Source organism: Copadichromis virginalis, linkage group LG1 (genome assembly GCF_057382275.1).
Source record: "Copadichromis virginalis isolate Kocher_CV1m ecotype Utaka linkage group LG1, C_Virginalis_male_GT1.1, whole genome shotgun sequence".
Taxonomy (NCBI): domain Eukaryota; kingdom Metazoa; phylum Chordata; class Actinopteri; order Cichliformes; family Cichlidae; genus Copadichromis; species Copadichromis virginalis.
Genome location: NC_140618.1, coordinates 17843554 through 17870482, shown reverse-complemented (window position 1 = coordinate 17870482; position 26929 = coordinate 17843554). Strand labels below are relative to the sequence as shown.

Below are 26929 nucleotides of genomic sequence, written 5' to 3'. Positions count from 1 at the left end.
GAAGAAGGAACACGAGAAGCTGGAGAAATACCAAGGGCTCAGAGAAGAGCTCGAGAGGATGTGGAGGGTGAAGGTAACGGTGGTCCCCGTGGTAATCGGAGCACTAGGTGCGGTGACTCCCAAGCTAGGCGAGTGGCTCCAGCAGATCCCGGGAATAACATCGGAGATCTCTGTCCAGAAGAGCGCAGTCCTGGGAACAGCTAAGATACTGCGCAGGACCCTCAAGCTCCCAGGCCTCTGGTAGAGGACCCGAGCTTGAAGGATAAACCGCCCGCAGGGGCGTGCTGGGTGTTTTTTATATATATATATATATATATATATATATATATATATATATATATATATATATATATATATATATATATATATATATATGTATATATATATATGTATATATATATATATGTATATATATATATGTATATATATATATATGTATATATATATATATGTATATATATATATATATATATATATATATATATATATATATATATATATATATATATATGTGTATATATATATATATATATATATATATATATATATATATATATATATATATATATGTATATATATTTATTTATTTTAGGGGTGCAACGATATTCGTAACGATATTGAACCGTTCGATACAGTGCTTTCAAATTCAAAATTCAAATTCAAAATTTTATTTGTCACGTACACAGTCATACACAGTACGATATGTAGTGAAATGCTTGGACAACTGCTCGTGACCTAAAGAAAACAAAAAAGGAAAAGGCTATGAATAAGAAAGGAAATAAATATGAAAAATTAAAAAGGGTAAATTTAACTAGGAAGGAATAAAATATAAATTAAGGTTAAAAATGAAATAATTGTACAACACAAATTAGAATGAAGGGTAAATTTAACTGGGAAGAATAAGATAAAGATAAATATATAAATTAAAGTTGAAAATAAAATAACTGTACAACAAAATACACAATACACAATATAGAACTATATAAGAATGTATGAAGAAATCTAAATATAAATAAATATATACACAATAACAGCAGCTGTACAAGTATTAACCGGAAATGAAGAAATGAAATTTCGGTTCGGTACGCATATGTATCGAACAATACAACATTTGTAATTTATTTTATCAACTTTCCTTCTGACGATGCTGTCTGTGTTGAGCGCTCAGTGAATCTGCGTTCGACTACTCCGCCTAGGCTGCACTGTCGAGCGCAGATCCACTGAGCGCTCAACACAGACAGCATAGTCAGAAGGAAGAGCGCGGGGCAAGCTAGCGAGACAGAAGTTAAGCTCTCCTTGCAAGATGGACCTCCCCCACCCTCATTCAGATCTGGCGTTTGGAATTATTTTGGTTTTCATGTGACGTATGACCCTGAAGGTAAGCGAGTCATGGACTAAAGTAAAACAGTATGTTGGATGTGCCATGCAATGCTTAATTACATTGGTGTGAACTAGTGTGTTAGCGCAGTTAGCTCGTTAACATGTTGGCCGTCTAGCCCCATGCACGGGGCGATCGGCGGTAGCTCGTTAACGGAGATTTGCCGTGTTGTGGCGTTAAGGTCATTTCAACGAGATTAACCTGAAAGCACTAGTGGGAACACAACGAATATGACTGCACATTTACGCCGACATCATCCTAGTGCAAAGACAAGTGGAAGCAGAAAAAAAAACAAGCAAGCATGCTACTAACTTTAGCCGAGTCATTTAGACAGCTGTTTAATATGCTGCTGAGAATATAGCCCAGAAGAAGCGGATAGTATAGCTTTTATTTTGGAAAGAGACATTTCTCTGTAATAAACTCTCTTTTCCAAAGATGAGTGATTCCTCAATCAGATACAGGGCTCGCAATATCGCTAGCCCGACATCCCGGGGCTAGCGATTTTTTCAGTCGGGGTACCAGAATCTATCTCTTCCCTGCCTGTCGGGCTTTTGTAGGAAGGAAAAATATATGTCAATGCTTTTGCATTCTTTCAGAAATGTAGCTGGGTAATTATGTCATTGGCATCGGTGAGCCACTGTCAATATGTGACATATTGAAATCGCGTTTGAATTTGCGCTTGTTTTTTTGCTTTCACTTTGCAATCGCGCGAACGGTGTATAGAGAGCGACAGCACTGATCTGTGAGTGATGATAATTTGTGCACCAATTCCTCTGACATCGTCTTATTAATTGTTAGCTTACTATGCAAACATGACAAGTGAAATCTCCCGCAGCTTAAACATGTGAGAGGTTGATCGCGCAGAGAATCGCTGAGCTTATGTGAGTGCGTGTGTAAAAGCATTTCAGTTCTGCTGAGCCAAATAAGACAGGTCAGGGTGAAGAAGTGACAGCCAAAGAAAAGCTTACCACAAAACGGAGAAGTTATGACAAATCAGACTATAAGGCAAAAAGAAAGTGCAGCTTTATGGTTTCATGGACAAAAGAATTTCTGTGGCTGCAAAATGAGGAGCTAAATAACCAGGGCTGCACATAAGTGGTCCGCAGGTGCGCATTCAAAATAAAAAACACGCACAAGGGTTAGGGTTAAATTTAAAAACTGTACTTTTGAGTTAAAATATATATTTATAATTTTAATAAATGACAAATTAAAAATGCATGAACATTTTTTTTGTATCGAAAAAATATCGAACCGTGACACCAAAGTATCGAACCGAACCGTGAATTTTGTGTATCGTTGCACCCCTAATATATATATATATATATATATATATATATATATATATGTCTTGCCTTAAAAAAAAAAAAAAAAATATATATATATATATATATATATATATATATATATTAGGGGTGCAACGATATTCGTATCGATATTGAACCGTTCGATACAGTGCTTTCGGTTCGGTACGCATATGTATCGAACAATACAACATTTGTAATTTATTTTATCAACTTTCCTTCTGACTATGCTGTCTGTGTTGAGCGCTCAGTGAATCTGCGTTCAACTGCTCTGCCTAGGGTCGACAGTGCAGCCTAGGCGGAGTAGTCGAACGCAGATCCACTGAGCGCTCAACACAGACAGCATCGTCAGAAGGAAGAGCGCAGGGCAAGCTAGCGAGACAGAAGTTAAGCTCCCCTTACAACATGGACCTCCCCCACTCTCATTCAGATCTGGCGTTTGGAATTATTTTGGTTTTCATGTGACGTATGACCCTGAAGGTAAGCGAGTCATGGACTAAAGTAAAACAGTATGTTGGATGTGCCATGCAATGCTCAATTACATGGGTGGGAACTAGTGTGTTAGCGCAGTTAGCTCATTAACGTGTTGGCCGTCTAGCCCCATGCACGGAGCGATCGGCGGTAGCTCGTTAACGGAGATTTGCCGTGTTGTGGCGTTAAGGTCATTTCAACGAGATTAACCTGAAAGCACTAGTGGGAACACAACGAATATGACTGCACATTTACGCCGACATCATCCTAGTGCAAAGACAAAAACAACAAGCATGCTACTAACTTTAGCCGAGTCATTTAGACAGCTGTTAGCACATGATTCTCCTTATGCTGCTGAGAATATAGCCCAGAAGAAGCGGATAGTATAGCTTTTATTTTGGAAAGAGACATTTCTCTGTAATAAACTCTCTTTTCCAAAGATGAGTGATTCCTCAATCAGATACAGGGCTTGCAAAATCGCTAGCCCGACGTCCCGGAGCTAGCGATCTTTCCAGTCGGGCTACAAAAATCTCTCTGCCCTGCCCGTCGGGCTATTGTAGGAAAAATATATGTCAATGCTTTTGCATTCTTTCAGAAATGTAGCTGGGTAATTATGTCATTGGCATCGGTGAGCCACTGTCAATATGTGACATATTGAAATCGCGTTTGAATTTGCGCTTGTTTTTTTGCTTTCACTTTGCAATGACAGCACTGATCTGTGAGTGATGATAATTTGTGCACCAATTCCTCTGACATCGTCTTATTAATCGTTAGCTTACTATGCAAACATGACAAGTGAAATCTCCCGCAGCAAGCTTAAACATGTGAGAGGTTGATCGCGCAGAGAATCGCTGAGCTTATGTGAGTCCGTGTGTAAAAGTAGCAGTATATATATTTTAGTTCTGCTGAGCCAAATAAGACAGGTCAGGGTGAAGAAGTGACAGCCAAAGAAAAGCTTACCACAAAACGGAGAAGTTATGACAAATGAGACTATAAGGCAAAAAGAAAGTGCAGCTTTATGGTTTCATGGACAAAAGAATTTCTGTGGCTGCAATATGACGAGCTAAATAACCAGGGGTGCACATAAGTGGTCCGCAGGTGCGCATTCGCTGTCAAAATAAAAAACGCGCACAAGGGTTAGGGTTAAATTTAAAAACTGTACTTTTGAGTTAAAATATATATTTATAATTTTAATAAATGACAAATTAAAAAGGCATGAACATTTTTTTGTATCGAAAAAATATCGAACCGTGACACCAAAGTATCGAACCGAACCGTGAATTATATATATATATACACTATATACAACATGCTTCATTCACCCATTCACACCCACTTCTAAACTCAAGTGCAACCTAAACTACATTCATACACATTCATACTCCGATGAATGCATCAGAGGGCAACTCGGGGTTAGTATCTTGCCCAAGGATATTTGGCATGCAGACTGGGGAAACCAAGGATCGAACCACCAGCCTTCCGATCAGTAGCTGATCTGCTCTACCACCTGAGCCACAGCCACCCCTGGAAACGAACAGATGAATAATCAAATTTTGAGTTTTGTTCTGTTTTGATAGTACTAACGCATGGTTATTTTGTGCACACGTGTGTGGTCTGAGTTTGGTCTCTACTGACCCAACTCATGCTCTTGCTTCTGTATGAGTCTCTTACCACACACATCAATGAACTTGTACGCTGAAGACATACTGTAGTTTCTCTGTTTTCTTTTCAGGCTGAATAGACCTGTTTTAGAAGCCTGTACATGCTGAGGGAGAGCTCTCTCTTTCTCTCTGATGATCTATAGAGTAAACGTGCCTTCTCTTGATGCGAGCACCACTCCAGCTCTGCTTGTAATATGTCAGTGTCGACTGCAATACACTGAACCATATGTTGGCTCATGGGTCCTTTACACTGAAGCAAAGACTTTGCCTTGTGACAGTGGCACAGCATTTTCATCATTATACATTATAAGGATCTCCTCTGTCATCACATACAATGGGAGTTGCAGGTAGGGGGTTTCACAAATGGTGAGAGGACAGTGATTTTCTGTGCTGTAGGGTTGAAAGTCCCTGGCTCTTTATCCCTTTCTTTGAAGTGTCCTATCTCTTACAGAGATGGCATTTTAAGGCTGTGTCCACAGGTACACAGGTATTTTGGGAAAAATGCCTTTTTCTATTAGTTTTGGCCTTTTGTCCACACATAAAAGGTGTTTTGGATCACTGAAAACTGAGTGTTTGAAAAATTCCTACCAGCCTTAAAATTTTGAAGACTCTGTTTCTTGCTTTTAAATGTGTTCAAGGAAAACTTTTTGTCAATATTTTCTTGTGCAACATCAGCGTTGTGCACCTTTTATATCAGTAACACGTCAGACTGTGCACCATGTTTCTGGGGTTCTGTTTGGCCAATTTTTTTCATCACAGATAGTGTTGTATTGCATCACCAGTTGCTTTGGCATGCTCTTGACGACACACACAAACCCCCCCAGAAAAAATAAGGGCAGCACAGTGGTGCAGTGGTTAGCATCACCTCACAGCGTCACTGAGTTCAATTCCACCAGCAAGCCAGTCCAGAGACATGCTTTTTGTGGGGATAGATTAATTCCTGATTTCAAATTATGGGGCAAAAATCAATAGATTAAGCTCTAAATTGTTCATCCTAGATCTTATATCAAGCAACAACTGGAAACCTTTGCCTTCCATAACTGCAGCTGTTGGTCATCTAAATTCTCAAACACTTTCTGTTTTTAAAACAAGAGATGATGCAGCGTGCTGGAAAATATTTCCCTTTATCAATTTTTTCTCCCCCCAAAGGACAGAATATGCAATTGGTCCCTTTTGTTTGTCTGTCTGTCTGTTTGTTAGCAGTCTAGCATCTAGTTTTCAAGGTATCATTTTTAGTTTTTGTGCAAAGGATAGATACTAGGATAGATACTAGTGAAAATACTAATTGTTACTATTCTCACTAGTTGGAACCAGATTTACTAGTCGTTTAATCTAATTGTTTTACAATTTAATTGATGCCCAGTGCCAGTAAATTATGTGTGCCACCAGATGGCGCACCATTGTTGAGAATGTCATGAATCTGTTAATCTAGGCCTGATCTTTTTGTTAACACTATTAGACTGAGAACGTGGATACAAGTGGGGGATAATAGCTTTCTCCGAAAGGTGAATCAGTCTGGGGTGAGGAGTTCAGTCCTTCTTGAGGGGTTCAGAGTAGAGCCGTTACTCCTCCACATTGAAAGGAGACAGCTGGACAGCTTCTACTGGGAGGAGGCCCGCTGGAGAGATTACGTCTATCGGGTGACCTGGGAAAGGCTCGATGTTTCCCTGGATAATCTGAAGGAGGTGGCTTGAGGGAGTTCTGGGCTTCCGTGCTGCTTCAGATATGTAGAAGAAAATGGATGGATGATTTATCGTCTTCTTTTAGAATTTAACTTAAGTAGTTTCCATGAATTTTAGAGCAGCGTGCACCATTCATAATGCATGGCACAATGTGCCACACCTTTCAGTAGCAGGGTTTTTTTTGTTAATTTTTTGTCATATTTTAGTAATACGTGAACGTCTTTTGTAGGAACATGTCTTCATATCATATTTAACATCAGTTTGTTTTAAGTTTGTTTGGAGCACAATGTGTAATGTTGATAAGGCAGGATGCAAGGTGCCACATATTTCCGCAGCATGATTCATTACTGAAGAATGTGATGAATGGTTTAAAATGCATTTATTAGTCTTTGACTTTTACCATTAAACATTTCTGAAATTTAACTTGATATCTGAGTGCTTCTTAGTTTTAGACTAGTTGATTAGTCAAATATTGTTTTTTCCTTGTTTATTCAACTAAAAAATTAGTCGGCAGGAACATCCCTAGTATATACTACTAATGGCTCGAGCAGATTTAATTTTGGTAAAAATTTAGTTAAGGTCACACTAAATGTGAAAATCAGTAAAAACATCATATTACCCACAAGTTTTTATGGATTTTAAAACGTCACAAAATAAACTAAGCCTTGGCGCAGACATGAGTATCTAGGTCGGCTAAGGCTTTGACCTTGACCTTCATTGTTGGAGCCCAAGGTCAAAGTTGACCTTAGAAATTTTTCAAGAAATCATGAAGCATAATATATCACATGAAATGGCATGGAGAGAGCTGTACAACACACCTTTTTAGTCTTTCAATGTGATCCCCTGTGACATCACTATGACGCTATAACAGGCTGACGCCAGCATGATGTAATAAAAACACCATAAAGCATCAAAGTTTCGACTCCATGAGTGCTTTTATTTGAAAAGTGTTGTAATTAAATTATGCTTCCCAAACAAATACACATGTGCGGCTTGGCACTTGTGCTGTACGTAACAAGTCACGTGACGTGACGCTGCGGCTGTGATTGGTTCGGCTCTGCGCTTCTTAATAGTTGGGTTGTGGTCACGTGGTTCTGATGACGTGCGGAGGCAGCGCGATTTTTGAGTGGAGGGCGGAAGTAAACATGGAGGACACTGTGGAGAGTCAGGAGAGCAGCTATTGTGCAACTTTAGACCCCGTTTCTCGGGAGAGATATAAACAGATAGTTAAAAAATATATCGGACGTGATCCGTATTCTTTGAAAATGTCCGAATACACCACAGAAGTAAAGGATTTGCCTACTATCGAGGCTGTGGATATCACCAACTACTTGGTCCTCCAGACTTCTTACTACACTAGGCAGCAAATGAAAGCTTTCAAGAGTCTGGAGGCGTACAATTTTTTTGTCAGCGGGTGGGTCCACAACCTTGGAACAAAACGTCTCCGTGATGGATACAGTTTGGTGTTTGCAAGGGTGAGTGTTTGTTCTTATATTGCTTTATCTTAAACACGCTAACAGTTAGCGGTAGCGGCTTTAACGTCAACAAACATGCCACATCCTTAGGACTTCGTTAGAGTGACAGTTGTTTGTTTCAAGGTAAACCATTCTCAGCGGTCTAACGAGACACCTCTGAAGACTTGGGTAATTGCAAAGGAGGATGGAGAAGTGATTAGTAATAAGTGCCACTTTTTCTTTTTTTCTGAATAAAATGGTATGGATTTACTCTGTGATTAAAAAATCACAAACATGTAATATGTAACTTGGACCATAATCATTACAGATAATGGCATCTTTTTCTCTTTGACATGATTCTTGTTTGTTTTACATCTCAGCACAATATCTTACCTGGATAAGTGAATGTGTCATTCACACTGAAGTCTTCTGGTTGTGGATTCTCAGCTGGAAGCTGCAGTTCGGGGTTCTCCACTGTCACTAGGCTTAAATCCGGGCTCTCAGCCGTCTGTTGCATATCCAAAATCGCCTCTGCACATCGATGCTGTTCTGCCTTAAGCTTCATTCTTTTCTCTCGTTTGAGAACTGATTCCGATCTGGGTTTTCGTTCGTAGCCGAGATTGACCGTCGGAGCCCAGTCCTCCGACTCTTCGTCATCCAAAGCACTTGGGCAGCCTATAGTCCCAATCAAGTCAATATTAGACTACTAACTTAAAAGCACTAAGTAAACGAGAATTTAACGACAACCTAATGCTAATAAGTTCGTTTGCAAACATAACATTACCTCTGACGAAGTGGTCGCTGCAGACACGGGCATTGGCAGACTCTGCTCCTCCCGACTGTAAACGTAAATTTAAAATCCATTTTTTCCTATGTTTTTCGGTTAGAATTTTCCATTTTTCTCCTCTTCGTTGGGCTATTTTTGGTACCCTAAAATACCGTTTATCAGTTTCTCTGGTCGACCTACTGGAGCATCCGTAAACACAACAGGACATAGGCATTTTGCGTACTGTCTGTCTGTGATTTTGCGCTTATCTTTTTCACTTCCGACCGCCAGTCAAATTTCGCGCTTTACGTCGACGTCACGTCTACGTCAAATGAAACCTAGCTATTTGGATTGGCTGTTCTTTTTATTTAAGAGGACAAGAGCGGTGAGGCCTATCGCAATAGTTTAATTTTTCTATCGAGAAAAAGTTATTTCGCAATACATATTGTTATCGTTCTATCGCCCAGCTCTATAATGGCGGCAGCTAGTTAGTTTTAATATTACTCTTATTATTCTTTCTGGGTCACAAAATAAACGTTTAACATATTTTCAGGCGAGAATGTAGCTGTGTAAACCTCAAATATCTGCTCAGTTTATTAAGACACCGCATATTTTCAAAAACGCTCCGACGTTTTCGGAGACGTCTGTTACCCACTAGCTCGATAGCTAGCCGGGGGCTAGGCTCACTAGAGCCCGTGAGAACACCAGACTCCCAGCAAATCATTTTCAAACCACCGCTGTCTTTCGCTACTCAGGTTAAATATATATGAGTCACTTAGATAACTTCAAAATGTTATTGTTTGGCTTTTTTTTTAGTATTTTATTTGTTCCTGAGTAAATCTGTTTGGCTGAGATTAAAGTTATAGTTTTTACACAGCTGAATAAACGTCAAGCAGACAACTGATTATCAGACGTGTGAGATGCTCGAGAATATACTCCGGTGTCCTGTTATATTTTAGATAACAAGGAGTTTATTAAACTTCACCGAAACATTAAAATTTAATGAACTATCATCTTGTCTTTATTTTTAGTTAGCACATACCTTAAACACTTAAAGCTGTAAGCTAATGATAGTTATATAAGAGCAGATGCATGCTGGTGCAATAAGCTGTACGTTTTACATCCAATGGATGATGATCTGATTAGTCAACTAATCGAAAAAATAATCGGTGACTTGTCAACTATCAAAATAATCGTTTGTGGCAGCCCTAGTGATGGACAAAGATCAAGGTTGGAAGTGAGAGTGTGGAATGGCCTGAATAATGTATCCTGCCAACATTGTCGGGGTTTCAAGTCTGTATACATAGTCACACCCAAAGTGTTAGTAGGAATACTTTGGCAGACCTGCATTTACATGCATCTTTGGGTTAAGCACACAAGTACACACATGTTTCCAATTCAGTAGACAGGCAGGAATATAATGCTAAGTGGCAGGAACGGGGTCAGGTTCCCCATAGGTCCGCCTGCACTGGGGTGGGCGATGGGTTTAGAAGTGGCTCCAGGAGTGTGTATTTACATATGGGTTTGCCAAAAAAGAGTGTGTGTTTGAGATTGGGTTGTTTTCACAGAAATGTGGGTGGAAGGAGCGGAACCCACCCTGAGTCACGAACAGAGGGCTGATTGTGCAGCAGAAAGAGTGGGCAGGATGGCCCGAATTGGCTCTGGGGAGAAGGTATGACAGAATGCGTTTCCCCTAAAGCCACACTGTGACAGGTGGCAGAGAGACTGCTGTCACATTACATCTTTTCCCACCTTCAGACCAAAACCATTAGCGAGAGAATCATGTATAAATAAACGTATATGTGATATTTTTGTTTTTTCACTTAGTAACTGCTCACTTCAGTTGTTGATTCTAGGAACAACGTTATATAAAAGTATAAAAATGGGAAGGAATGCACAGTGTATTGTGGTTCCATGGTCTGAACTGCCATCTTTCATTGACTATGCTCAAAATCACATCTCTCCCACTGTACCTTTCAGACCTGAAGTGTAATTTCCCAACTCTAAATCCAGAAGTGCTACCGGGGGACACGTTGGGTAGATTACGAGGTTAAAGCTTCATTTTGTCCCTGAGCTGTGGAGAAAACGAAAAGCAACAAACTTGAGTGTGACCTGCACTGGTTTGTGGTTCCATAGAGAGCTCAGGGGCAGCCCCTAAAGCTCTGAGGTGTCTGAACCACCTCCACTCACTTCTCTCACAGCCTCAAACTGTTATTGAGCTGGGGGCCAGGAGGGGCTGGCTGGAAATATTGTTTAATGTTTTTGAACAGAGAAAGGGCAAGATACAGTACAGCTGCACACGGCCAAAAGCCACAACCCTGATAGTACAAAGTAACGGATACAATTCACACACTGTATGTGTGTGTTTGAACTATACAAGGACCACCGAGCAGAACTGAAAAACTAAACACTGATCTAAGTTTATTTCCTTCTCTTTATTCAAAGAAACTCCTCTTCTCTGTACCTGAACTGGGTGCATTTGCTTTCATGTAAGGATAGGTCAACTTATTATTATTACTTTGGTTATGGGAGAAACATGTTTGGTCAGAAGGCTGTTCTCCAGCGACAAATTTCTCCCGAGAATAGGATATGCGGATATGCTGACCACATCAGGGGAGAAGAACAACAAGGTGTGTGGTTTTATAGTATATCTTTTGAGGCCATCTGTAAAAAAAACTTGCACTGCTGCCATGAAATCTCTTTAAAAATAAAATAAAAAAATGAAAAGGGACGATTGTAAACAGACAGAATATTGCAAGTACAAATTTATATTTTATTATTATTTTTTAATGAGTTTTGGGTATAACAACATAAGATTTGTGTAGCACTTATTAATTTTTATTTCAAATTCCAAATTGCTTTATGAAGTAAAATGAAAACAAAAATGTGACATAAAACAAATGTTTGTTCAGCAAAATGTGAAGTCATTAACAGTAACAATATGAATACAGCCTATTTTAATTTAGCTTAAACCAATTTTTAAAACAAAAAGAAGGAAAAAGCATTAAAAAATATTTTCTGAAGTAACTTGAGCATACTAATGTTAGTCTTACTTGCAGAAATGTTCACAGCTTTAAAATAATACTATTCTACAATTTATTTTTTAGACGGCATTGTTTTCGATTTAAGTAAAGGCTTGTTGACTACTGCTTGTGTTATCTGTAATAAAGTGTAACCAGATCTATCCTGCTACGGCCTAATTTTCTACCACTGCTAGTACTAGTTACTTTCATCACAGCACCAATCGTCTGTTCAACTTATCATGAAGGACAAATAAACCAAATGATTCAGAGAAGTCATGGATCGTAAATGAGATTCAAAATGATTTCCACCCTTAACAATGTTTTGTATAAAGTTAAACAGAAAACTGTTACTGACAGCAGGACATTATACACCAATTCCCCTGGTCTCCCCCTAGCCTTCCACTGCATTCATAAATATACCCTCGCCTGCTTCCCCTAATTACCTAGCATGAGCATGGCTGTTTCCACTTCCCTCTCACACATAATAGAAACTGCTTTTTAATATCCAGGCATCATAAAATGTCATGCTGACTTAACAGACATGAGGAGCAGAAGGAGCAATAACAGAAGGGGAGGTAGGGCTTGGGGAGGGGGGCTAAATGGAAGCAGTTCAGAATAGGGAATACGGTTTGGGCAGAGGAGGTTCAGACTCAGGATAGAACCTGAACTCACTACTTTACTTTTTTCCTTTGTTTCTTGCCACCTTCTGTCATTCCGTCTTTTCTTCTTCTTTTTTTACTTTCTTCCATTTGTTAATTTGTTTCGCTTTTCCACTTTTTCCAAACAGTGGATTCCTGTGGAATGAAACAATTTAGCAACTGTTAACGCATTTTAGTTTGATTTGATTACATTAAGAACTTTGCTTCCCTTCATCAGTGGGTTACAAATGAACTGCTTTCATCCTAACAGTCTCTAACCTCAGCCTTTTATACTGTTATGACATTTTCTTATTCTAAAACTTTAAGAGCTCTCATCGCTGGAAAACGGCCAGTAGATTTCAGATTAGTTGACTTTATAGTCAGCTTAGCTTTTATAGCTTGTCATTACTCAGACATCTGAAGCATTTCAACAGGAACATTAGTCAACCTGTAGCCAGCACCACCCACTGGGACAACAGAGACGAATGACCTGCCAGGTTCTGCTGCATTTTTCACCATCCCAAGGAAAGACAGAGATGGCTTTCAGTAGGGAGAAAATTCAAGTTATATCCCATGTTAGCATCTTGTTTGGACTGAAATTAAAAGAACACCTGCTTGTTCTCTTTTCTTTGCGATTTTGACATGTGTTTTCGTTTAGTCTTGCAGGTGCTCAGGTCTTGTATGGTATAAATGGCAGAATTGGGTCATTGTGACGATGGCTGTTGAAAAGTCACTTCTTTTTTTTCTCCTTTTTTTTTTAAAGATAAAGTATAATAATTTCCACTCTTCCCGTCGGCTAGGTCCAGCCTCCTGCTTGCCTCTCTGGGCTTTCATTAATTTTTCACTGGGCAGTATGTGATGGATAGGTTGTATTTATTCACTGCTGGGCGTCTGCTATGTGAATATGACTCATTTTGGGGCATTACGTATTCATGGATTGGGATAGGCTGTATACAGGAAGTTATAATTAATGTGTCACAGTAGGAGGTGTTGGTAGACGGAAGGTTTGTTGGAGGGTGTTGTGGAGCATAATGTGATTTACAGTACAAACAACTGGGAAGATGTTTGTCTGCTGTCCAAAAACTGAAAGGCAGTGCTTCCTTCTCAGTAAAGACCCTGACATGTTTTCCAAGAAAATAATGTCCTGCAAGACATAATCCACACCGAAAAGACTAACTGCGATTTTAAATGTATGGAATAGGATTCTTTGGGCAAGTGGAGTGTATTGGAGTGCGATTTAACCCTAATTTGTTATCACTGATTCTTACTACTGCAGGTCTATAAAATCAACTTAGTTCGGTGCAGCTGGCCAAAAGGTAAGCAGATGTTTTAAATAAGCAGCTGTTTAACACATCTTCTCGTCTTACTTGATATATGGAGGTGTTCTTTGCAAAGACAGAAGCCAGACTCGAAAACTGCTGCTTGGTGGTTAGACCGAGTTAAATTTTACAAATAGCTCATCTTTGTTTTATTTTTAATTGTAAACATCAGGATTACAGCTACTATATTTCTATATTTAAACTCAAAGTTTTTCTAAACTCAATCTTTTTTTAGATGTACCATTTTTCATTTTTTGATTGTTATCACAAAAATAAAACATTATTTTTGTGATAACAGAAGTTATTAAAATGTACAAATTCCCCCAAACTGCACTAAGTTGCATGGTTTTCACTCAATTAAACAGCTGACAAAAGCAGGTGCAGCAGATTTATATAACAAAACAAATGGCAGTTACTTGCGTCCTTTTCAATTATGTTTACAAATTGCCAGATAAGAGGTCATCAAGTCAACACTTTTCTCTTTTTCCCTTCTCTATTTTCCCGATAACTACTCAGAGTGCTGGATACAATAACTTTAGGTTTAGCCATATTTCCTTTGTTAGCTTGTTTAAAATGTCAATATTAGGTGTGTGAAGGCCATTTCAGTGTCTGATTAGGTTTGTTTTAGTTGGTTGTCCCCCTGGGGTTAACTTTGGTGATCTTTTTGTGTTCACTGGCTGCAAGTATGCATAAAACCTTTACCACTGTGTTGTGGATGCTCAAATCTCAAAGACTGACACAGTTGAGTTTGACCGCCCAGTCACCGGTTGAGACCAAGAATGGAAATCAGGCTATTTGGTTCATTTGCTGGTGGATCGGTGCATCACCAGTTGTTTAGTTGGGGCACCATGGTGGTTATGTGGCTGGCACTGTTGCCTCAGCATTGGTTTGTGTATGTTAGCAGCAGACTGTCAGGTCCTCTAATGAACATTTCTTTCTTTCTATCTTTCAAATTTTGTTTATGTCAATAATCCTTTGTTATTAAGATTTGTAAGTCACAGTGGTACCTATCCCCACTTCTCTTTGGCACTAGTGTGTGCCAGGGTCCTGGGTAATAGCCAACCTTTAATCACATACAGTTTGTTAGTGTCTGTGGCTCTGACCATTTCCAGGTGCATGACCTGATTTTCCTGCTGGGTAGGTGGTCCAGAGGAGGCACCAGACCGTTTATCACAGAGCAATAGTCCATTAGAGGAAAAGCTTTTGTGGATGTGTGGATGTGTGTATATGTGCATTTACTAGAGTAATTTCTTCTCTAATGCAAAGTGACAGACAGAATTATGGGTGTCCTTTCTATCTTTTTTATTCACTTGCTCCTCTGCGAAGCTCACTGCTGTAAGTAGTTCTTTCCTTCTCTGTGGAAGTTTGTGTAAATATGACTGCTGCCCTGTATTCGTGGATGTCAGCAGATCTAGATCCCTCCACTGAGCCTCATAACCTTGTGGGAAGAAACAGGTATGAGGCCAAGGGAAATGTGGTAACACCAGTGTGAGGCCAGTTCTAATGGTAAATGGCATTAGTTAAAGCACAAACTGGCAGTTACCTTGATCAAAGAAAGCACACTGATTTAGTAATGTTTAATTGAAATTGAAAATTGAGAACAAAGGTTATCATCTTACTGTTTTGCTTCGGGTGAGGAATTTTCCAGAGACCCACTAAGTAAACTCACTGCAGTTTGAAGCCACAAACCAGCACACAGTCACGGGCCAGAAAGAATTAGATCTGATCCACAGTTTGGGAAAACTTCACAAACTCTCTCCACCCTCTATTCATGCCTTCTTTTGAGTTTTTGTAATTTTTAAAGGTACCCTACTTAATTTTCTTTTTTTCCCCTGCTTTTCTGTCTTTGCTCTTTATTTATATTGCACCTCGTGTGGACATATTTCACCTACCTTAATCATATTAAATGCATTTTTGTTGTTTATTGTTCGACAGTATTAGATTGGGTGAGGAATAATAAGAAAAGGGTGAGATTCTGAATAGAGTCCCTGTACCTACTGTTAGCTTTAACAACATTTGTTATTGTGTTATGTTATATAATCAGATCTGTTTCCATATCGTGAAGTAGTTTTGCTTAAACTGCCTACGATGCATTGGCTTTACTGAGAATCAGCTGTGGTACAGATGGTGGTTATTTGACATAGATTTTTGGGCTCGGCAACAGTTTATTTAGAATTTTGACAGAGACTGCACCATATGTGAACCTCAGTATGATAACTAGTGGAATGTATTGCACTAGGGGAGTAATATTGCATTAGGGGTGGGCTTAAAGAATTTCAGAGCAGTCTGTTTTCTGTACTGAGCGCATTGCTCAAGAATATCTTCCTTTGTGGTTCAGAGCTGTTTCCTGTTTACTACATTTAAAAATGCATGCACTTTGACACCTATGGTGATATTGCAGATAGTGTTAGCTGATTCCAAAGTACAATGAAACCGTCAGAAAGGGACATGGTATGTAAACCTGTGCTGAATAATCATGATCGACAATCGGGGGTGTGGGTTGGTGCGTTACTCGTGGGTACTAAATGTGATTGCCATCAATACAAGGATTTTGGTGGATGTGGTGATGTTGTGGTGTGATGTATATCTGTGTGTGTGTGTGTGTGTGTGTGTGTGTGTGTGTGTGTGTGTGTGTGTGTGTGTGTTTTAAACTGTGGATGTTAATACTCATTTGGTATTTATAGTTGTGTTATCTAATATACTACACTGATACTTTGGTTGTGACTCCAGCTATTCTGAAGTAGAGTGAAATATTAAAACGTTTGAAAAAGAAAGCATGGAAAAAAATCTTTGTGTTCAAGAACGATAAATTCTAAGGATTTTACTGCCTTGGTCTCTCTTTCAATGCAAAACAGCTTGTTATTTTTGGGAAATTTTTAAATACATACTCCCCAACAAATCTAAAAGGCTTGGCAGTGCCCTTTTAGGTTATATGTTTAAAGATTTCTGTAGTGTTTATGGTGTGTGAAATGCACTTTTGGAAAATGTCCAGTTTTCCTGTGGAGAGTGTACGTTTTAATTGAATTCCAACACATTTCAGAGGCTCCTCAAAACTTACCCTCAAATGTAATGTGAAAGCCAGATGCTGCATCGGGCGTGTAGTGTGTTGGTTTGAGTTACAGGCGCAAACAGATAGACTCTGGTCCAGCAGACTCAGTTATTGCTCAAGTCAAACACAATCAAAGTGACTTTAAACAAAATATATGCTAGTTTATCATGAAATGCTGAGTTGCTGAATGCTGAGGATGTTGTGATAATTATCTACAGTTCTTCTTTTGAGTTGCCAGACATTTTCAAGTAGCCTAAAAAAATATTTATTTTTCCTGAAGGGGAAAATACACAAGTAAGTATATATAAAATATACATTTATTTTTTCCCACTATACACACCCACTCTCAAACTAATACACTTAAGAACTGCTAGACCGTTTACAAAACAACATTGCCTGACTGCTAAAATTATTATTATTATTGTGTAAAATTATTTGAGCTGCATATTTAATTTAAAATGTGTCTAGGATATTGTTAAATACCAGAGGTGGGAATTGTCAGAAACAACATGATACGATAATCAGTATAATAAACGATATTATCACAATACTTCACTCATGATACAATATTATTGTGACTTTTTACATTTTGAGACACGGTGAATTTTGTGTGTATACTTCAAATTCATCCATCCATTTTCTTCCGCTAATCCAATTCAGGGTTTCAGGGGGTTACCACAGGGTGAGAGGCAGGGTACACCCTGGACAGGTTGCCAGTCGGTTGCAGGGCCAGGACAGACAGACAGAAACCATTTGCATTACCATTCACACCTGTGGGGGAATTTAGAGTCACCAGTTAAGCTAACCCTCACCAGGTGTATGTCTTTGGACAGAGAATCTATGCAAACTTGGCAGCTGAGTTGCTGAGACAGCTCAGACAGCTGAGTTGGACACAATAGAGATGGCTTCACCTTGGCCACATGGAAGGTGGGATGAATTTTTAATCTTAGTCCCACCAAACTTACTTTGGAAATAGTGAAGACTTTAAAAAAAACCCAGAGTATTAGTAAGCACTTAGTGGGTTGTCTTGAGTCGACTGCTAGACCTTTGGGACAGTTTTGTAGGTTGGAGCAGTTTAGGTTTGTGGTTGAGTGATCTTTTCTATAGTTTACTCAGTGCATTGTCTCGCTGTGAGACTGACAATAAGTTACACCATTGTTGCTTGGGTGCAGAAGGAAGTGGGTAACATGCACTTGTTAAGGTAGCACTTTCCACCCCCTATAAGGAAAACTTTGTGGCCCAAACATTAAAAACACAACAACACTTTCTCAGTTCAAGCACGATGGGAAAGATCAACAGGCCACATTCATATACGATGATGAAAGATTTAGCTTAAAATAATTAGTGCGCAGATATGAGCTGAAGAGCCAAAACAGCGCTAATTCAAAAGATTGCTTACTGAGGAGATGAGTTAAACAGATGAATTAGTATCCTGTTAAAATTCACACCATATTAACCTAAAAGTTAAAACATCCTGTTTTGCCTCGTTTTTAATAATGACGGTTGAACGTAGCTTCCCAAGTACACATTCATTTCGTGTATATGTGTGAGAATAAAATGAGCGTGTGCGTGTAAGTGTCAGTTGTTTGCAGTTGTGCTGAAATGAAACTGAAGTGAGACAGATTAAATTTGATTCAATGTAATAAAAATAATATAAATTTTAAAGTAAAAAAATCACCTTGTTTGCCAGTCTGTTGAAGATTACATTAAAACTCAACTGTCCCTTAAGGTTGGGCAGTCAATTTTGCCAATGGACCACAATGCTGAATCCAGTTCCTCCCAGTAACAGTTAGCTCTCTTTTTAAACTTTATGGTGCAGCCCTCCACAGCACTCTTATTTTCTCATGTAGTCCTTTCAGAAAATTGGTTAACAACTTGGCAATAATTCGTCATCCATTGACACAACTCTAGCAATGATGATCCACAGCCTTTTAAAGTTCTAGAAGAAACCTCCTCAGCCCTGATGCAGGTGCAGGCACCTCAGCTCCAGGCCTTTCCATGTTTGCAAAATGTTGAAGCTGATAACTGTAAGGACATGAAAACTGGTGGCAGCATTGAGCATGGTGTTGGGACTTGGGAGCTACTGTGGGCTTCACAGGTGCAATGTTAATTTTGTCATCTAATATTTTTTGACTAACTAAAATAAAGTTGTATTTCAACACAACGTGTTGCATTGTTTGTCATCAACAAAAAAAACGCAACAACTGAAATAATCTTCAACACAAAAAACTGGCCAAATTGTTTTTTAAATGTTTTAATATAAAGTCTTATTTAGTGCCCCATGGTCACTATCACCAAAATTTTATCTTAATATTTTTAAGTTTCATAGTTATAAATAAAATGGCTTTTTTCACTAATCAATTAAAAATATCAGCTCAGGCATTGTGGTTGAGGTTTTACAGTTTTTCCATGAAACCGAGATTTAACCAAGATTTTAATGTTTTCCGCCCATGATATAATAAAAACAATGTCGAGAAAAAAAATGTGAACATATTTTCATAGCTTGTGAAATAAAAAGCACACAATTAACCCCACATCTGCACTAAATGATCTCATTTTTTTCTTAACGCTCAAGATTTAATAACATATATTGTGAATACAACTATCATAAAATAGCTAATAACCCCCGTGTGGTAATAATTAATATGAACTATAAAATTTAGCCATGTATAAAAGACTTGCATAAGATGTGGCCTACTTCATATAGTGAATCATATAAGATTTCATGATTTACTCATGAAAGTGGCCACTTTCTCATTACTTTCATATACTGTTTTAGTAAGTACTCAAAACATACAAGTTTCATTTATATAATTTTTGAAGGGATCTTGTATCTGTTTTCACTCTTGTATGCATTTCATACAAGTTTCACACAAGACAGATGCAAACTTTATAAGATTTATATTTATCTTTTCCATATGGGTCTGCTCAAGTCATATCATATGACATAAAGCAAAGAGATGCTGTCCCAGGCTCTTGGCATTTACATAAAAAGGATGGAAGCTCGGAGAAAATAAGAAATTAACAATAGCCGAGACACAATACCACTTGCAAAAGCATTTTATGCAATAAGCATAATTGTTTTCTTAACGAACACGTGATTTATAAAATGGTTCTTTTCCTTGAGCCCACCAATATCTGATTAGTGGTCATAGATTTTTATTGTAGCCCCAATTGATTCTTTTGCTTGAGAAAGTGGCTTTTGCCTTCTCACACTGCAAAGGTCAATCAGTCTATTAATCAATTGACTGTACAGGTAGTTGCATCTGTACTATTATACACACTCACTTTTGTGTTCTGCCTGGAAACGATATCAACTGTTTCAGCTAACTTTCTATAGCTTTATAATCTTAACTTTCCCTTTAGGTCACATCGGACTTAAAGAGAAACATATTCAACAACTTTTATATGTAGAAAAAGCAGTTTACACATTTATCAATACACCAGCTTTGATGTTAGCGTGTTTTTGAAATACTAATGTCTAACTTTGCTCTGCCTCCTTTGGTTTCCCCAATGTACCGGACACACGCACTCAAAAAATAGAACGCAAAGAGCCTTTCGATGTCAGGAAAATATTCACTGCCACCCTACCTCCCTTTCTCAAGCCATCCTAAATCATCTGTAGTAGTTTAACTCTCCATCATTAATCACAAGTGCTTTGAGTTTTCCTGTTTCTGACTGGACAGGCTGCTGGAAGAAATACAGTACTCGTATTTCTCTTGAGCTAGAGCACTGCACACTACAGACCTGATGTGGTTGATGCAGCCGGTAGGATTAATTGGGCCCTGTTACAGAGGATCAGCAAGTTTGGTATTCTTCACATGCTGCTCCTCCATATGGTTCCACAAAAGTCACATACCATGATTAATAGTTCAGGTAAAAATGTTTGAGGTTGTGGCAGTCATAGCTAAAATCCTCAAATAAGTTTTTACTCCTTCCAAAAAATAAATATATAAAAAAAAGTCAAATGGTTAATCAAAAGTTTACTTTTTAGAATTCCACTTTTTTTTTCAAACAAATGCAAATTTAAACATTGTATACAATTTTCATAAGTAACACTTTACTGGTGATTTCACAAGTTAAGCAGATATGCAAAACATTAATTTACAAGGGGAACATGTAAGCTACTTTGCAACACTGTCAAGGCCATCACTGTTGCTCCAAGAAAAGGTAGCCTTGACACAAAGTTAACTCCTAACACCGCCTCTATTTTTAGTTCAGAAAACAAAATTTGGCCTCATTAGTTTTGGTATTTATCATATTTTTATTTTACATGACTTGGCCTAAAAGTGTGTTTCCTAGCAAAAGAAGCTGCAAATTGCCCCAGGTCTTATTTGCCTCAGTGGGGCTGTGGAGGAGTTAGTGTGGTGGTCAGCACTCCTCAGACTCTTTGAATTGCAAATCACCTCAGTAACTCAAAAGTAATGCAGCAGGGAACGTCACCTCCTGTCATTTTTCAGCATTTGGTGCATGAGGGCACCATTGCTGAGGAGGTACAGTTATTGTTTCTGTCTCTGGTGTGATTCTTCCTTATTGTAGGAATGACTGGGGCTTGCGCTCTAAACCTCTACTTCACTAATGTGCCTGAAGGCTCCCTTAGCTGTAATATTGCGCGTCTGCAAGCATTACAGAATTGTGCAGTGGGACATCTATCTGATTAAAGGAAACAACCACGGAACCTGATGTGTACTAACAAAACTTCTGTTTCCACTTTTTGTTTGACTTTTCCTTTTTTTATCGTGTAATATTACTAACAAAATTGCTTTATAAAGACATTTATAAACATTTATTTACACACAGAAAAGTACATGAATTTAACACACTTTCTATATACAAATACAGTGTGTATAATGTTACCTGTACACAAGTTTTTCTGTCTTTGAAAATCGTTTGAATTCTTTTTACTTATCGTATCTTACTTTACTTACCTGTCATCAAAACTATAGTTTCACCTTTGAATTCTGTGTGGATTTAAACAAAAACATAACACACATAATTATGTTATATGCATGTTTTTATTTAATAAAAAGGATTACTTTAGCTACAATTTACTCCACGCACATAACTCTATCCTATGTTAAATGAAACGGGCAAAATAAAATTTTAATGGGTTTTTTGCTTGAACGTAGGACAGAATTTGAACATTTAGCATGGCATATCTTAATTAGTGGCACTGCTGATGGTGTGCCTGGCAAAGAGGCAGTGGGGACCACTGAAAACCACTGAGGGTCAATACAAGAATCCTGTCTCTTTGCCAGGCTAATTAATTCACTTCTTTTCTCTAGCCTATTATGACTTTAATATGGTGAAGCTTTATGGATTTGAAACAGAAAGTATTGTGTCACCATTTCATTTTTTTTTTCTTCACCTCACCTTTTAATTTCTTTTTTGCCAAATGAAATACTAAGAGATAAGACTAGCACATACATACATATGGGCAATATTATGTAGAAGAGGATATAGTGTAAAATAAGAAGTGCCTTTGCATTTTGAATGCAGTCTAATCCGTTTATAATTACACAGTGAGGAAGCGAAATAGAGGTCCGACTGTTCGAACGTGTAATCCCCTTCATGTGCATAAACATGAGCACATTTCATCAATGGGGCTGGACTAAGACTTCTGGATAATTACCTGGGGCAGTAATATTTTGATAGACCCACCCTGCCCCCTTTTCTCTGTAAATAATGCATACCAAGTTGAAATCAGAGAGGCCTATGTAAAATTACCTTCAAAGGCTGGCGTAAAATTGGGCAGCTCATCCATGTAGACAAGAAATGAACCAATGTTTCTGTTGTGAAAGAACAAGAGCATAGACTCTGTATCGCTAAACAACAATCTCAATGAACGATGTCAGATGGAATTTATTTTATCTCCAATGGCATTGCATGCCTGCTTAACAAATTCTATTAAATGCAGATGAGTGTAAGCCATTGGTGTTTCTCATCAATGTACATCTCTAGTCTACACACCACTAGGGATCCCACCATCGTTGTTTTTATGTGGGCCTTTGGCCACACATAAATCCATCAATTTTTAAACCTTATCCCGTACTACACCTCATAACAGTATGTTGCAAAAGTGGAGTCCAACACACCGCTGCAGCCTGCACAGTAACCTACTGCTTTGGTGCAAAAAGACATATTCGTGTGCCGCGTTTTCTCAAGCTTCAAATCGACAGACATCTATGCCAATTTTCAGTGAAACCTTCATGATAGTGCAACTCGTGCTGTTAACAGCGCCTTTCTGCTGAATTTCAAAATTACGCAGTTGTCATTAAAACCTTTCTCCAGTTTCACTTTGTGCTAAACAGGTGAAAAATAACATTTGTTTATACCCCTTTAATTGTGCTGAACAGTTGAAGATTTATTTATTTTTTATCTTTACAAAGTTCGAGCATTACGGTTAAAGATCTTTGCTGAGTTGCATAATGAGGCCTACATAATTATTTGAAATTTTAAAGCTTACTTTGCAGCGCAGATACATTTTAAGATAACATTATTAGTGCCACCATTAGACTATCCTGGGAGAAAGCAGGTTGTCTATGAAATTGCAAAAATATGCATTATTTGCAGATCTAAAGGAAGCGGAGAGAGCTTTTTAATTTCTACCTTTTGCAGAGCAACAAAACCTAAAACCACTGTTTCTGAAAATATTTTTCATCAGTTTTGTTAGAGTCATGCAACGGAAAACGGGGAGGAAATTGTTAGGTGGATGGACTTCATTAAGACTAATGGAGTGCAAGTTATTGTTGATTGATGACAGTCAGGATGAGATTTGATACTATTCCAATGCTTCCAATTCTTCATCTAATCAACACGCAAATGACCCTCTGTACAGTGCAGAAAATTCCCAGTCTAAGACCATGCGTAATAAGCTCAATAAGTTCTCTCATAAATCACTCTAATTGAAAGGATTCCTCCCTGGCTGCTACTTACAAGACACCTCACAGACACAGACAGGGTGAACAATCCCTGATGCTCCATTTGAACTCCAAGTGAACTGGAGAGTGAAACCTCCTCTGGCTGGAATGAAACAGAAATGACATAATAGAAAGATGAGTTTAAGATGTCACAGGCAGAGAAATTCAAATTATTAATAATCTAATTTAGGGTTGCTTTTCTGGGACAATCTGTGCTTTCTTCAACATCAAACAGGAGGAAATGGCTCAAAAGAGTGTGATATCGTTGTTGAAAAGAGAAAGAGCTTCTGATTCTTTTGTTAGTGGCTGATTTTTGTTTGTTTATTTTGTTTTTCATTTCATTTTTTTTCTCCAGTTCGCTATACTATTAGTACAATATCTAGAGTACAGCCTGATTTTGTTTTTGTTCGTTTTAAAAGCTGGATGTCTAATTTTCTCATCTCTAAGCTGAACTGTGGTCTGTAGACTCACAATATCTTCATGACCTGTGTGTGCTGCTGAAGCTGCTGTGTTTACAGTAAGACACACCTGTGAGGCTGTCCTCATCCTGGGAATGTGTGGAGATTTATTACCTATTGATACACACCCTCCCTGAACACCCCCCCAAAGACACCCACGGTACATTGTTGACTCATGAATTGCACAGCCAGAAGCTCATGAATCATTTTCTTAAAAAGAATATTTCTCCCTTTTCTCCACTTTCCTTTTCTGTGATTTCACATCCTCTGTCAGATAGATAAAGTATGCTGTGTACAGCCAAATAAAGTGTTTCCCCTGCATTCACATGTTTTTCTTTCTTTCTTTCAACTAGAGAGAGAGGCTGTGATATAATGGTTGATGTTTTGCCATTTCTTAAAGGTTTGCCCTTCATAGTATTGTTTTGATTATTTAGTTCTTTTATGACTCGCTTGATTCACTTTATTTTTATTTATATTATACCAAATCACAATTTAAGCCATCTCCATGCATATTCAACAATTCCAATAGAGTAAGCGCTTGGTGACAACTTCCGGGTTCATCCAGTAACTCAAACAGCCACTCATTGAAACCAGAATTTCACAACACCCAAACCTTGAAGGAGATGGGCTACAGCAACAGAAGACACTGGGTTCCACTCATACCAGTTAAGAACAGGAAACTGAGGCTACAGTTTACTCAAGTTCAACAAAATTAGACAATAGGAGATTGGAAAAATGTTGTTTGGTGTGATGAGTCTTGATTTCTGCTGTGAGATTTGAAAGGTAAGGTCAGAATTTGGCATAAACAATAAGAACGCATGAATCCATCTAGCCTGGAGTCTTCGAATAAGGCTGGTAGTGGTATAATAGTGTGGGGATATTTTCTTGGCGAACTTTGGGCCCCTTTGTACCAGCTTAACATCATTTAGGATTAATGTGCCATGTAACAAATCTAAGCTAATTTCCAACTGGTTTCTTGAACGTGGCAATGAGTTCACTGTACTCAAATGGCATCCACAGTCACCAGATCTCAGTCCAATGGAGGACTTTTGGAATATGGTGGAAAAGGAGATTCCCATCAAGGATCTGTCGCTGACAAATCTGCAGTAACCATGTTAAGCTATTATGAGAATATATGCCAAAATTTCTGAGGAATGTTTCCAGCTCTTTGTTGAGTCTGTGCCACAAAGAATTAAGGCAGTTCTGGATGCAACAGAGGTTCAATCCAGTGCTCACAGGATGTAACTAATGAAGTGGTGAGTGTAAATGCATTGCAACATTTTGATACAAGGCATACTGTTAAATCTTCTCAATACATACCGTTATTTTCAAAAGCATAATGTTTCCCAATTGTGTACAAAACAAAAACAGTAAAACATCCTTCATTGTAATTCAGGATTACTCCCTCCTCTTGGTGGAGTATACACTGTGCATTTGGGTTTGGTGCGGAGACATTGCAAAGGTGCAGTGACAGATGTAATAGAAATAAACCTGCCTGTTGGGCCTCACTTCTACATTCATCAACCCATCTGAGTGAGCCTTCTGGGCTGGTTCAGCCTGGGAAACTCCATTTGTCACTTGCTAAATGCTGCCAATGTGCATGGAGTCCCCGCTGCCTGTGTCCTTTGGAGAGAGTAGATGTAGGTTTTATTTATGTCTTTGGGAAACTACACAAGCAAAAGTAAAAGTGTGAAGAAGTAACAGTTTCATTTTGCATTTAGACAATTAGTTGATTAATTGAAAAGTTGAGTTGACTGAAAAAGATCACTTTGTCTGTGTGCTACGTTATTGTGGATGGAATCTTTACATCAGGGAGTTTCTCAACCAAAGCACTTTGAACAAATTATCAGTTTGTCCAACGCAGTTTTTCCCCCATATAGGAAAATAGTTTTTATAGGTACAATTTGTCATAGTTTTAACAAAGAGAGAATTAGAAATGTTAGCTATTTGATACTTTTTTAAGTGTGTAAGTTAATAAATGGACTATATATGAGCTACATGATAGGCCTTCCTATCTCCCTTGTTATATTTCTTTGTAGATTACACAGGTTACTTGATGGTAAAGTTCTTAGGTATAGTAAAGCTAAAACAAGGCCATATAGAATCACATTGTCTGGCTCTATGGATAATAAAAGAGAAATAGTGTCCACAGTTGGAAAAACAAAAAAAGAAAGGCCTTACAAAGCATTATAATTGTCAGAACAAGAAATAAAAGGCACTCTGACATTTTATCAACAGTGGAGTCATACATTATTTATCTGGGGAGTTTATATCAGATTGCAGATACTAAGGCCGAGCACAGCAGCCATTTTACATCCCGGTCCCTTCCCTGTGTTTTATGATAAATGTTCTCAAAGTGCTCTGCATTTTACCCAGAGTGCACATAAACTACAGGCTAGCTAAAGCCATAATTCTCCAAGACCCACTTTCACGATTGCAAGCACCATTCCACAGAATCTTATTCAATACGTCTTCATAGTCAAACTTAGTCTTGCTTCTCTCTGCTTATCTCTACTCTAACTGGATTATGAATGTCATCAGTGGCAATCATAATACAGATACTTAATGTGTAGTATTCATTTTAATATGGAATAATGGGTATTATGAGAATCACTCAAGATTTTCTGACCTCAGAAACATGGCATGTTCTTTCAGATCATACTTGTAAGATTAAACTGCATTGTAAACTTCTTAAAGAGGGGACATCATTAAAAATATACCATAGATCGTTTAGCATGTTTAATGCTATTTTTTTTAAAGAAAAACCCTGTCTTACTCTCCCTCTTTTTCAATTTACAAGAGAGGCTTA

At 38.2% G+C, this 26929-nt stretch overlaps 1 long non-coding RNA gene across 1 annotated transcript in view; it reads left to right on the top strand.

The window, feature by feature from the left end:
- The first annotated feature begins 3021 nt into the window (after positions 1-3021).
- The window catches only part of LOC146718571 (uncharacterized), a 122905-nt gene continuing 98997 nt past the window's right edge, over positions 3022-26929 (top strand). The window contains exon 1 of the long non-coding RNA XR_014916657.1: positions 3022-3159. This is a non-coding gene — a long non-coding RNA (uncharacterized LOC146718571). The remainder of the gene's footprint in view (positions 3160-26929) is intronic.